The sequence below is a fragment of the Oryx dammah genome, unplaced genomic scaffold, assembly GCF_014754425.2.
Source record: "Oryx dammah isolate SB20612 unplaced genomic scaffold, SCBI_Odam_1.1 HiC_scaffold_23, whole genome shotgun sequence".
NCBI lineage: Eukaryota > Metazoa > Chordata > Mammalia > Artiodactyla > Bovidae > Oryx > Oryx dammah.
Genome location: NW_024070207.1, coordinates 119,774,855 through 119,790,173, shown reverse-complemented (window position 1 = coordinate 119,790,173; position 15,319 = coordinate 119,774,855). Strand labels below are relative to the sequence as shown.

Sequence of the window (15,319 nt, the reverse complement as noted above, 5' to 3'; positions counted from 1 at the left end):
TATATATGTATATATGTATAACTGATTTACTGTACTACACAGCAGAAACTAATACAACATTACAAATTAACTATGCTCCAATAAAAATTTTTTAAAAATTAAAAAAAATAAAGGTAGGATGACTTTTTATCTCAGTGAGAATATAAACCAGTTTCTTCAATTTAAACAAATGATGTTTATTTAAATTTTCTACATAGTCATTTGAAAGCAAGATCATAGGGTCTGTTTCTTTAAAAAACAGAATGTGTATACCTATCAGATGCCCGTTGATAAGCTTATTTTTGTAAATAAGCTTTGGCCAAAATCATGAGCTGGGAAGGGTTATACTTGCAAGAGGTGATCTGTTTTCCACCAGTAATTCTAGGATCTCTTGCTTCTAGCCATGTGTTAAGTGTTCCATCCACTGAAAGCAATGAATTCAATAATACTATCTTGCCTGCTACAGAATCCTTCCTTCAGGACACCCACTCCCACCTGAAAGGTAAGAGTAGTCCCCTAGCAACCATTTTCTCTGATATGTCCTTGGCTTCCTGTGCAGTTGACTGGTCCAGACTTGAATGTCTGACTAAACAAAATAGAGCATGTTCTCTGAAAATTTGGAATTTGGATTGAGATTCCAGTTTCCACCAGGATGTCTTATTTAAGAGGAGACAATATAAACCCATGATTGGTAGGGTACAAAATTAAAAAACAGAGGATTCCAAGAAGAGGAGAGAGATACAGAAACTTTGAAAAAAAGAGAAAGAAATGAGGAAGACTTGCAGAATGGGTAGCGATGAGAGAGGCATGGAATGTAGATGTTGTCTTTAGCTTTCATTCCAATCTATTGCCAAGGCCTTTGAGGTCCATGTTATTGTATCTTAATAATAAATGATGGCTTTTAGTTTATATTAGTTTGTGTCACTTGATTCCATTTTTGCTATATAGCCAAGGTTGTTGTAAGCAGGACTAGAGCCTTCTCTGAACTACTATCTCACGTTATCTCTCAGCTAGGATCAGAATTCTTACAGAAAAGATATCCACATTTTGTATAGAGATATAAAGTAGCCCCTGTTGTATTGCTAGTTGGATGAAAAAAACTCACATTGACTTATATCTTATTTGTGTGAATGTGTTTGTCTGCATGTGAATGTGGTCTATGTGTTTCTGTGTTATATTTTCTCCATGAAACTGTTTATTTTCTTTCAGTTATCTGACAAATGTTTACTGAGTACCTACTATGTGTCAAACATTATGATAAGAGCTGGTTTTTGAAAAAATGACAATTTCTTCTATTAGGGGGTGGCAGTTTTATGATATGTAATGTTTCCCTAACTACCTTGCCTGCCAGGTAAATTTTATTCCTATTATAGTCTTACTTTCTTTATATGATTCTTGATCGTAATTTAAATTCCTTTTGCCTAGCCTGGATCAAGTGTCTATGCATTTTTATTTTAAGTTGACCCCAGTACTTTTTTGAGAAGGTGGGGCACAGATTATTTGGAATTCATTCTAAGAAATTTGGCTCCATGTGGGTTGGTCTTTGCAATAGAGATATTAACTCAGGAGTTAAATTATGATATGGTCATGTCACATGGATGGGGGAGGAGAGAATATCAGTCAAGAGAGGGACAGACAGAGAGAGAGAAAACATAAGAGTGAGAGAAGACAGAAGTAGGCATGCAGGAAAATAGATAGACAAAGCGGAGGATGTAACACTAAACTGGGCTTTCAACATTCACTTTCATTCTTTCAGTTATCCTCCAGAGATTTATTGGGTGCTTAGAGGGAAGTATGCCAAGTGCCAAATATCAGAGACAGAATTTGTTCTCAGTTTTTACACCACTGAGGGATCATCATTTAAAAATCTTCTTTAACTGAATCAGAATTAATATTGCTATATCCAGGAAGGTTTTTTGTTTGTTTCCAGACTAGTTTCCAGTGCATCTTCTGGCTTTACTTCTGATCTATGTTGCTGGATTCCACTTTTCACCTACTGGCCTAATTAATGCCTGGGTGGGCTCTCCTAACCTTAACTTAAGCCCTCGATATTTAGTGTACACCCCAAAGCCAGGGATAAGTCAGTATTAGGCACACAACCGATGGTTTATCTCACTAAGGTCAATGGCGAGTCATGAGACAGGGATGAGCACTTGATATTGGCAGCTGGCAGTGCATGCAAGCTAGCGATTTAGAGTGAAAATCCAGCTGCCTGTCCCTCATGCTCATTCACATTGTAACAATGGAGGTTTACTGGCAGGGGAAGTGAGGCCTATGCAGAAAGAAAAATTAAAAGACAGAAAATCACCCAGTCTTCATTACTAAAATTAAAGCTATATTACTTCTCCCCACTATACACTCTAATATGCTGATCTGGAGAGATTTTCCTACATGCTGTGACTGTAAATGAATTACATGAGATCCACAAAAATAGTTTCATCATTTCAGACTCTGAAGAGTGATGACAATGTTTGGGCATAAAAATAACACACACACATACACACACACACTCTTAGCAGTGAATTTTTCTTCCAATTCAAAGAAATTTGGTCCTATTTATAAGTCTGTGTTTTAGCACCCTCTCATATCTAAGAATACACTGTAAATATTGCTTTGGAAAGATGAAAGAAAAAAAGCAACTAAATGCTTCTTTTTTATAGAATTGAATACAAATAAAATGCTTATATACGCACACAATAGCAAGTAGGGCTAACCATTTGGTTTAATTATATATAACAGATTTTTAAAAATGTGCCTGAACTTTCAATTAGTATTCTAGAATCTCAGAGTATACTTTCTGTGATAGTGAATGGAAGGAATTCTGGAATCTGAAGAAGCCTTTCTTGACGTCTCATCTCGAATCACAAAGAACACATAATGCTCAGTGAACACAATTATAAACTAATTTAGATAAAGAACGTCCAGGGAATTATTTATTGAAATTCAGTGTGCCTGGTTACAGTGGACAATACAGATTGGAAGTAGATGTATATATAGTATGCATAATGAACTAGGTGAGATATTCCATTTACAGGCAACATTATCACACTATTTCTTTTATCTCCAGAAATGTTCTAATCTGTTTACAAGATTGTTCAGAATCATGTTCTGTAAATTCTAATACTCAGGCAGAGGGGGCAGTGGTAGAGGGGTAAAGAAACTTTCATCTAGAGCAAAAATCCTCTCACCCAGTTTTGCTCAACTCCAGTTAGGGTAATTGGTAAAATTTTCTTTTAAATGCTTTTATAAGATCTCAGAGAGATGGCAGAGATTAAGTATGTGGAAGTCATTAATGGATGATAGAAGAACTGACTGAAGGATAATTTCTATATTATGAATATTATATTCATAAGCAAAATACATAGAACATCTCACCTCAGTGTCCTAAAATTTAAGACTCTAAAATCTGGCAGAAGAACCAGAGATCAAATTGCCAACGTCCATTGGATCATAGAAAAAGCAAGAGAATTCCAGAAAAACATCTACTTCTGCTTCATTGACTATGCTAAAGCCTTTGACTATGTGGATCACAACAAACTGTGGATAATTCTTCAAGAAATGGGAACACCAGACCACCTTATCTGCCTCCTGTGAAATCTGTATGCAGGTCAACAAGCAACAGTTAGAACTGGACATGGAACAATGAACTGGTTCCAAATTGAGAAAGGAGTACGTCAAAGATGTATATCGTCACCCTGCTTATTTAGCTTATATGCAGAGTACACCATGCGAAATGTCAGACTGGATGAGGCACAAGCTGGTATCAAGATTACCAGGAGAAATATAAATAATCTCAGATATGCCGATGACACCACCCTTATGGCAGAAAGTGAAGAGGAATTAAAGAGCCTCTTGATGAAGGTGAAAGAGGAGAGTGAAAAAGCTGGCATAAAACTCAACATTCCAAAAATGAAGATCATGGCATCCAGTCCCATCACTTCATGGCAAATAGATGGGGAAACAATGGAAACAGTGACAGACTTTATTTTGGGGGGCTCCAGAATCACTGCAGATGGTGACTACAGCCATGAAATTAAAAGATGCTTGCTCCTTGGAAGAAAAGCTATGACCAACCTAGACAGCATATTAAAAGCAGAGACATCACTTTGCTGACAAAGGTCCATCTAGTCAAAGCTATGGCTTTTCCAGTAGTTATGTATGGATGTGAGAGTTGTATGTAAAGAAAACAGTTGGATATAAAGAAAACAGTGCTGAAGAATTGATGCTTTTGAACTGTGGTGTTGGAGAAGACTCTTGAGAGTCCCTGGGACTCCAAGGAGATCAAACCAGTCAATCCTAAAGGAAATCAGTCCTGAATATTCATTGGAAGGACTGATGCTGAAGCTAAAACTCCAATACTTTGGCCACCTGATGCAAAGAACTGACTCATTGAAAAAGACCCTGATGCTGGGAAAGATTGAAGGCAGGAGGAGAAGAGGACGACAGAGGATGAGATGGTTGGATGGCATCATTGACTCAAAGGACATGAGTTTGAGCAAACTCTGGGAGTTGGTGATGGACAGAGAAGCCTGGCATGCTGCAGTCCATGGGGTTGCAAAGAGTTGGACCTGACTGAGGTCCATGTGATAAGTTTGATTAGTTTTCTGTGACTGGTTTTCATTCTGTCTGCCCTCTGATAGAGAAGGACAAGAGGCTTATGGAAGCTTCCTGATGGGAGAGACTGACTGTGGGGGAAACTGGGTCTTGTTCTGATGGGTAGGGCCATGCTCAGTAAATCTTTAATCCAATTTTCTGTTGATCTCTGGTGGGTCAGAGGGTAAAGCCTCTGCCTACAATGCGGGAGACCCAGGGTCAATCCCTGGGTCGGGAAGATCTCCTGGAGAAGGAAATGGCAACCTACTCCACTACTCTTGCCTGGAAAATCTCATGGACAGAGGAACCTGGTAGGCTACAGTCCATGGGGTTGCAAACAGTCAGGCACAACTGAGTGACTTCACTTTTCTGTTGATGGGCAGGGCTGTGTTCCCTCCCTGCAGTTGGACCTGAGACCAAACTATGGTGGAGGTAATGAAGAAAATGGTGACCGCCTTCAAAAGGTGTGTCTGAACTGACTGAAAATTGAGCCTGCAATCAGCAGAGAGAGTTTTATCATCATCACCATCATCATTATTATCTTCATTGTCGTTATCATAGAGTATTTTTTTATGTGCCAGGCATAAAGTTAAGCATTTTACTCTCAATAGCTCATGTAATACTTACAAAGACCCTATAAGGTAGATACCATTATTCTCCTTTTACAAGGGACCAAATTAAGTCTTAGAGCAGCTAAATATATACCACTAAACTCCAAATTGTGCTATTTATCCAGTTATCTGCCACTATGGAGCCAGCAACCTTCAATGTTTTTAATGTGGCGTTCTTCCTAAGATAACACATCTAAGGTTTGAAGCATGCAAGAAACATCTGTAGGCTGAAGGGCAACCCTCTTCCAACACAGAATATGAAAGAGATATCCAAATGTGATTTAAGATGCTTTTACCATTACTTGACTAGTCAAGATGCAACTATTTTTACATTATCATGACTCCTGCTTTCCAAATTTGTAAAAGTGGTGCACAGACAGACCAGGGCACAAAATGAAAAGTTCTCTTTTCACCCACCCTTTGTTACTACAGTAAGTGGTAAAGTTGATTTTCCCACTTTGACATCAAAATGGTAAAACAACACAGAGGTTGTGATGCAGATTCTGAAACAGAACTTCTTCAGTTCTTCTAGATCCTGGCTGTGCCACTTGCTACCTGTATGCCTTGGGAAGTCACTTAACCTGACTGTACCTTTTCCCTGACTGCAAAACCGTGATACAAATATCCTACTTCATAGGGTTGTAGTAAAGATTAAATGAGATGTTACATGGAACACAGAGAACTAAGCAATAAATCTGAATGTGTATTATTATCTGATTAATAGCATTCATTTCTTATTTACCAAGAAACTGTCCCCTGGAAGTGATCATTGGGCCTTTGCTGTCTTTAAAACTACTGGCTTCCAACTCTGTCTCCCCATGATAATAAACTCCTTAATGGTGGGGGCCATTTTCTATCTTCTTATACCTCCTAGTCCCTGGCACAATTGCCTTTTAATGTAAAAGAACTCCATAATGTCTTATTCCATTAAGAAGGTACCAGTGACAGGGAAGACCTTTTATTTTGTACCCTGATTATCTTTATACTAGTTTTACAAGTTTCAAAGGCTAGAGTCATGACAATATAAACATAACTATTGTACTTGACTGATGATGCAAGTTGAAAAGGATCTTCAAATCACTTTAAAGCATCTCTTATATACTTGGTGTTACCTTGAAGGAAAGGTTTTGTTTCAATCTAGTCAATGTTTACTGCTAATTAACATCTTGCATTTTTAAAAATGTCTTGAAAATAACACCCAAGTTAAGAACACAATGTTGCTGACCTTATATTAGCAATTAACCCAACTGAATGGAGAGTAGAATTTGGGCATAATTATATGAGTCTTTAGGGATATGAGTGATGACAGGTACAGGATGCATGAGAGTGACCCAGAGGAATGTAGTTCTTGACCAAGTCTTTTGGTTAGACATCTATTATAAACACAAGAAAGGAGAAAGCACGGTTTCTGTAGAAACCACACATTAATTTGGTGTTCATAATGTTAACCTGAAAACAAATGCCTGGTCCTGGCTTTGCAGACTGAGATGTGTGGGGAGATACTGTGTCAAGCTGGTGATGGGTCTGTCATCTCTGAAAGTCACCTAGCCAATGAGGTCATATCAAAACATCAATCTTAAAGGGCTGATACAATCAGAAAAACAATTGGAAAGCCTTTCACTGGTCAGCAGCAGAAAATAGTGGTCAACTTGGTAAATACCTAAGCTTTCTTCCAAGGGGCTCAAAAGTTCTATTTATATCCAGATAACACAGAAATCTCAAAGCTCTCTACTGTAAACATTCACCCTCAGGGACATGCTAAAATGGCACTTGGTTTTTTTCTTTTTTTAAAAGTCCTATTGGAAGCCACATTATTATAGCGACTCTTGTTTACTCTGATTATTTCCTAAGATGGGCAACATTATCTGTGCCCATCAAATGCCTAAGAATCAAGGCTTACAGACATCACTCTTCTACCACCACTCCATTATCAGGCAAGCATTACCCAGGGTTACCACTTAAGTGTGAGGGTATCTCTACCTTTAACGAACTGGGATGTCCTTTATGTCTATGTCCCATGAGGGAGAGAGAGGGAGTATTTGTTAAACACATACATGCACACACATATTTATACACGTGTGTGTGTGTGTATGAAAGTGAAGTTGCTCGGTCATGTCTAACTCTTTGCCACTCTATGGACTATAGATCTGCAGGCTCCTCTGTCCATGGGGTTTTCCAGTCAAGAATACTGGAGTGGGTTGCCATTTCCTTCTCCCAGGGATCTTCCCAACTCAAGGACAGAACTCTGGTTTCCCGCATTGCAGGTAGACTCTTTACCATCTGAGCCTCCAGGGAATACACACACACACACACACACACACACACACACACACACACACACACACACACATATAATGTCCCAAACCTATACTGGAGCAGGCACTGGCACCCCACTCCAGTACTCTTGCCTGGAGAATCCCATGGATGGAGGAGCCTGGTGGGCTGCCATCTATGGGGTCGCACAGAGTTGGACACGACTGAAGCAACTTAGCAGCAGCAGTTAGGTAAAAATATTCAAGGTAATACATTGTTAGATTCTACATGTAAGATGACACAGTATTTGTCTTTATCTGACTTACTTCACTTAGCGTAGTGCTGTCAAGGTTGTCACAAATGGCAGGATTTCCTACTCTTTTATGGCTAAGTATTCTGTATACCTGGAGAAGGCAACTGCACCCCACTGAAGTACTCCTGCCTGGAAAACCCCATGGACAGAGGAGCCTGGTGGGCTGCAGTCCATGGGGTCACTAAGAGTCGGACACGACTGAGCGGCTTCCCTTTCCCTTTTCACTTTCATGCATTGGAGAAGGAAATGGCACCCCACTCCAGTGTTCTTGCCTGGAGAATCCCAGGGACGGGGGAGCCTGGTGGGCTGCCGTCTCTGGGGTCGCACAGAGTCGGACACGACTGAAGCGGCTCAGCAGCAGCAGCAGCAGCAAACCTGTACTAGGCACTACGTGTGTGTGTGTAGCTTATGTATATTCCACATATGTGATATATACAGTATATATATGTATATATATATAATATAAGCTTACATTTCCTCAGCCAAAAATATTAATGTATCATTTTTTTAAAAAACTGAAGTAGAGTTAATTTACAATGTGGTGTTAGTTTCAAGTGTACAGCCAAGTGATTCAGTTATATATACATACATATATATATACATATATATATTCTCTTTCAGATTCTTTTTTACTAAAGTTATTATATTTTTTCTTACTGCCTCTTTGATCAGGTCTTTATTCAAAATCAGCTGTCCAAAATGATTTGACCTTTACGGGATAAACAAATTGAAGTTTATGCAGCAGCCTTCTCTTCCTCTATGGTGGGTTTCTTTCCTGTGGGCTTCTTCTTAGCTGCTGCTTTCTTGGTCCTTGCAGCTTTTTTACCCACCAGTCTTCATCTCCTTAATGCCAACAACCTTCTTTCCTGTGTTTCCCACTACAGGCTTCTTGCCTCGAACCCTCTTCTCATCTGATTTGGCTTCTAGTGCTGCTGCTGTCCTATTCATCCAAATTTTGTAGTTCTTGGCATGATTTTTGCATATGGGATTAGCTTCAACATGATTGTCAGGTTTTTCAGTGGATTCTTCTTTAGGACTCGGTGATGAATCTTATTGCATGTTGTTTGGAGGGCTCTTTAGATCTCTGGCTTTTCAAGATCCTGCTAAGGTCTGTATTGAGCATCTTGTGCATGGGGGAGGTTGTGGTGACTCTTGAGGGAGGCTGCTTTATGTCAAGTGCCATACAGCTCATCTAACTTCCAGAAAGCATTTCCCATCCAAATGCAGAAACATCCCACATGACTACCAGGAGGAAGTTTCAAAATGTTCAGTTTGCTTACATTAAGCAGAGTAACTCCAGGGATGTTTCTGAAGGCCTTGATGATACCACCATCCTCGTTATCAGTGATGGAAGGTCCCATGTGCTGGATACGATGACGGTTTTTCATCTAACCTTTGGCAGCTTTCATTCTATGAGAGGCACAGAGCTTTTTTATATCATTTCAGACCTTAAGCCTCTTGAGACACAAAACAGCCTCCATGGTCTTCTTGTAGCCTTCAACCACCAAAGAAAGTTCAGGAGCTTCGTCTAGATGATAACCTTTAGTCATGACTAGCATTGATAAGACAATCGCTGCCAGTGCAGAGCAGGTGGTATATCACTTCTGTGCTGCATTTACTCTGAGGTGCCAACATCACCAGGTCTTGGTTGGCACAAACATGCAACCCCCACAACACTTATTTCCAAAAGCACCCTGGCCAGAATGGTGAGTCCCACTACCTCGAACCCTGGGAATTTGAGCCACATATCTGCCAGTACCCCAAGACTCAGCACTGATTTGATGACCTGATAATTCACAGACAGCATAGGGCTGTCTGTTATTTTTACACACGTTGGTGTGGACAAAGTTAACAATATCTGGTCAAATGGGAGCCTTGAACACAGCAGGCAAAATGACATTTTTGCCAGATGACCCCCCCCCCTTTTCAGAGTACACTGATATCCGTGGATGAGCACATGCCATGGTGAGGAGAGGAGAAGGCCACACTCCTCTCAGTCTGGTGGCTCCCACAGGAAAAGCAGGTTATCATAACATATTGAGTACAGTTCCAGGTGCTAAAACCCTAGGTCCTTGTTGTTTATATATTTTATTTGTAGTGGTGTGTATCTGTTACTCCCAAACTCCATATTTATCCCTCCTCCTCTTCCCCCTTGGTAACCATAAGTTTGTTTTTGAAGTCTATGAGTCTGTTACTGTTTTGCACATAAGTTCATTTGTATCATTTTCTTAGATTCCACATATAAGTGATATATGATATTTATCTTTGTCTTTATATTTATCTTACTTCACTTAGTATAATAATCTCTAGGTCCATCCATGTTGTTGCAAATGGCATTATTTCATTCTTTTTTTTTTAACTAATGCATCATTCTTGATAACTCTCTTCTTTTGATGCCTCTCCTATCTTATACCTCACAAAGGATTCATCAGAAAGTATGATCAGCCTGGTCTTCATAATATACGTGGAATCTGACCACATGTCACTGCATATACTGCCTCCACTCTGGTCTTATCTGCTATCTTCTCTCACCTGGTTTGTCTTCCTGCTTCCACTCTTGCCTCACAAAGGTCTATTCTCAGTTAAGCTCCAGAGTGCTACTTTGAAGACATAAGCTAGGTGATGTCACTTGAAAATCTTCTAGTGGCTTCCATCTCACTCCCAAATCGGTACTTCTATGATTTCATCTCTTGCTCTTCTCTAGGCCTCACTGAAAAGAATGTGAAGCATTCTGCTTTGAATTTTAAAAGTAAATGGAAGTATAGATTGGTTGTTATTTTCTGTCTGGTTCCTTTATTTCAGCATTGTAGTAATTAAGAGATTGCTGTATTGTCTCAGAATTAGACAAACAGACCAAAGGAACAGAAGGTAGTATCTGGAATTGTGCCCACATACACAAAGGAGAGATGAAAAGATACATGGAAAGATGAAGAGAGATGAAAGCTACATAAAAAGAGAGGGCCTAGAATCAGCCCACTGAAACAAGAGTTGGCATGAAAGATAAGTGAGCAAATAATCCACCTATTCAATAACTAATAGTAGAATAGCTATCCCTATGGAAAGAAATGAATTTGTATCCCCACTTTATATCATAAATAAAATCAGATAGATCAAAGACATAAAGGCAAACAGAAAACTAAAACAAAGAAGAAAATATAAGAGAAAGATGTTACAACCTTGGCAGTGGGGAGGATATTTTAACAATAACGAATGCACAAGCAAAGGAAATATATGCTAAAGTTAATCACATTGAAATTAAGAATCCCAGTTTAGTAAATAGACCATAAAGTAAAAAGACAATCCATAAACAGGGAAAAGATATTTCCAGTATATATGACTGGCAAATGATTAATATCTAGAATGCACAGAAATTTTGGTAAAAACATACCAAAAAACTAAGGGAACAATGAACAGAAAATTTCGGATAATAGTTAGCTCTGGAGGTGTGATGGGATACAAAGGGATTGGGCAGGGGCACTTGGGGAACTTCAGAGGTTTGGGTAATATTCTCTTTCTTAGGAAGGGTTGGAGGGAATGTGAATTATTTCAATATTATTTAAACTGTATATATTATATATTCTTTTATGTCTATGATATATTTCATAAAAATATAGCACCCATAAATAAAAAGTTCTTCTATAACTGTGTGTTACAATATGGTCTCTAGATACATTTGGCTATTTAAAATCAAATTACTTCAAATGAAATAAGATTAAACATTTCATGCCTCAGCCATACTGCCACATTTCAAATGCTTAACAATCATACATGGCTGCTAGCTACCATATTGGAAAGTATAGCATACTGGGCAACACTGTTCTAGAACATTCTTGTCTCCTTAGAGTTAGACATTGCTTTTATCCATTTTAATACAAAGAGGCAATTCATTGCTTTTCTGCAAAAAATGAAAAGGCCTCCATAATTCTTTCAATAACAGCAGTAGGAGAGGAAGCAAAGATTTACTTCCTATGGATTTTGTTTCTCCTCTTGATTGAAGGAAATTCCATGAACAAATTTGTCAGACTTCATACTTCAGTTCACTTAACTCATCAAATGCCAGCATGAGCCTGATTATTTCTTCTGCTTCAGGAAGTCAAAGACTGTTTCCATGTAGTTTCTTGTGCCATTAGGGTTGTGAGCAGATTTCATCTGCCAAAAAATTTCATTGTGTGATTTCCAAAGTTAGGTATCCTCTGGGGTGGAGTTCATAAGAGGACAGTGTCTTTTGCTAATCTGAGTGGCTGAGACTCTGATACTTCAGTGTGTGTTTCACCCTGTGTGTTAGAGGGTCAAATATACAGGTGTATTTCTCTGTCTTGCCTCCATGGAGGAGAATCTGGCTTTGGGCTCTGGCTTCCTTTCCTTTTTTTTTCCTATCTCACATACAGTTGGATATTCTAAACCCTGGCCTTACATTCCTAATACAGTTTCCATAAGGGTGGTAAAATTTTAAAGTGGGCTTTGCAATTAGAGGAAGGTTGAGCTCTCAACCCTCAGCCTGGGTCTAAGTCATGGATTTTTGTCTAGTTACCTAGAAAGCTCTGCACTGGAGTTTCAGGCACAGGCTCATTGAAAAGAAATAAAGCCTTTCTGCCCTTGCCATTGTCCACTGCGGGCAGAGTGACCTTAAGGACTTTAAGAAGAGAACGGATGGACCAAGATAAGATCCAGGTGATACTTTATCCTTGGCTCAAGATTCCATTTAATGGCACTTGAAGCCCCATATTCATCCCCAGAGATCCCAGATGGGGATTCATGATTCAGAGTTGAATGAGGAGGTAGAGGAGTAGGAGTCACGAGCCTGCTCTTAGCTGTAACACTGCTCTGTGAGGAGCCGCCATCCCTCTTTAAGTAGGTGTCTCTCTCACCTTATAGGTAATCGCCATTCCATCAACACTAGAGGCGGTACAGTAGGAGGCATCAAGTTACCTTCTGTCCTTGATCAGGACACTTGGGACATTCCTATCCTTCCTGGAAGTTATATCTCAAAGCCATGAATGTTTGCGTGCTCTGTACTCTTGAATCCCTGAAGATAAAACCATCTTTAAAAACCATTTTAATAGCTAAAATCTACCTCTAAAGAAGAGTTATTTTTATCTAATTTGTCTACTAATATAGTTCGTTTACCTCAAAGCAACAAGTACCCCTAAATTCATCACAGATGCTCAGGATAGTAACAAGAATTATCACAAAATAATTTCCCATTTACCAATCAAAGTAATTCTAATTTCAGAATCAATAGAAATCTGCTTCTTTTTATAAGTCCAGGTTTGTTTTTTTCCCCCATCATTTATTTTTTGTATTTATTCATTCATTTGTTTATTTAATAGTATTTGTTATCTGTCATTGCTTTAAAATATGTGCACTGTGGACATTCAGGAACTTTGACTGCTATGTGAAAGGACCTTTAATCCCTCTGCTCACCAAGTATTGACTGCATAATGAATAAAAATAGATGTTCCAATATATTGACTACTACTTTCAAAGGTCTTCAGGTCTTGTTACTGATCAAATAAGAATCATTTAAGATTGTTTTTACAAGCATTTGCTCCATCAACTAATACTAGAAACATAGGTAAAATTATATGATGACTTGGAAATTTTCCTGATGGTATAAAGGGTTCCTCAAATTCATAAGAATTAGCAAACTCCGGTCTAAGACATGCAAATCTGGCTCCTCCCCAATCTTGAATTAAGGTCTGCAAATGGACTTTCCAAATCCTTGATCAACAGAAGCCATTTCTGATCCCTGATGACATTACAATATTGTTGGAGCAGAATCTGAGACAGATGTCTGTAATGTTAAAGGAAAATGGGCAAAACCCTCTCACAACCAAAGAAAAAACCCCTTTGCTGACATAAAGTGATTGTTTCTTTCTTCCTTCTGAAAAATCCTTTAACACCACAATTTCTTTCCAAATGGAAGGGAAGAATAGCACTTAGAGGGAACACGATGAGAAATAAAGGGACCCCAGAACCTGACCATTGAGTCTCTCCCCCAGGCATGCCCTTGTCCTGTTTTAGACTTCCCTAGGTGTTCCTGGATGGAGGCGGTGCCCAGTTAATGTGTTAGCCAACACCCTTACTTTTCAGATAATCTGCCTCTTTCTCAGGCTTCATCTGCCTGAGATTCAAGCTGTAGGAAGATGATTAGTCAGTTATGATTCCTTCAGAGGCAGCATGTGCAATGTGCCAAATAGCTCTATGGTTCTGGTTAAACAGTCACTATCTTCAGTAAGCTGCAGTTGAAGTCCAGGGGGGCAGAGTAAGCACTAAAACCTCTGGTGAACCTGAGCTCCAGTCCGAAGCTCAAGAGAGAAGATGCCATGATTAATTCACTTCTGTTGGATTTTTTTCATAGGGACATTAATTGGAAAACAGATACAAGAATTATATGATATGTATCTTTTGCTTGAAGTTCAAACAGCAGGAACAGATAATTCTCCAAAAAATAAATTCTTTCTGGATAATAGCTTCTTTTAGCTCGTGTCCACCCTTTACCCCTCGGATTTCACTTTGTCAGCTTGCAAAAGGTGTGTTTTTTGTTGGAAGGGAGAGGGTGAATGTTCATGGCTGGATGAAACAGAAACAATGGACATGCCCCTGATGCTGCCTCAGTACTAACAGCTTCCTGTGGAAGAAAACATAACTCGATAAGGGCTGGGGAGATTGCAGAGGAGTCAAGGAAGAGTACAGATGGAAAGAAGAAAACTTCTTTGCCTTCTATTGCCTACATGGGTTTGGTGGACATTTTATAAGGCTAGCTTAGCATACTTCCAAATTGGTAGCATACTTCCAAACTGGCATAATGATGGCTGGCTTCAGCATGAAGCACACATTCCACACATAATAAGCACCCAATAAATATTTATTAACAGCATCTGACCAATTCGAGACCAATTTAGAAGACTGCTTCTGTCTTATTTTTGCCGGCTTCCCATGCCATCTCTACTTGATTTCAGCTCTCAGAATTCTTTTAACAAGGCTCAAGACTGAGAAGATAGTTTGAATTACTCTACAACTTGCTCACTTTGCCCTGGTCTTATGCTCAGAAAATAATTTCTTTCCTGAGGGAAGTACACCACCAATAGCTTTGCTTGTTTTTCCTGTTTTCTGAATATTATTTTTTTAACATGAATTATATGGAAAATAAGAAACTGTCTTTTGTTTTAAAATTACTTTATGGTGGGCATTTACTCTAAAACAATTCAAAACTAAGTTTCTTTTTTACCTACATTGCACAATAATATTTTGCCACCTATAATTGTAAAAGGATACTCTTTTGTATTTTGCCACATACTCTCCTGTAAGCTGACAGTTTTGCTAACTGCTATTACTGAAGTCATTTTAGTTCTTTTTTTAGGTTTAGGGAAGTCTAATCCTAAAAGAGTAATAAACCAACACTCAGAAATTTTAAAATATTGGAAGAGGCATCTCATTTCCTCTTACCAACTTTTAAATTCAGCTTTGTGATAAGTAAAGTGAGTAAGCAATGATTCTTGAACTTTAGAATACATAAGAGTACCATGGAAAGCTTGTTCAAATCCAGATTCCTGTGCCCACCATCAGA

General features: G+C 38.8%; 1 pseudogene; it reads right to left on the bottom strand.

Annotated features, from left to right (window-relative positions):
* Positions 1 to 8,483: 8,483 nt before the first annotated feature.
* Positions 8,484 to 9,749, bottom strand: LOC120881726 (annotated as a pseudogene).
* Between the last annotated feature and the right edge of the window lie 5,570 nt (positions 9,750 to 15,319).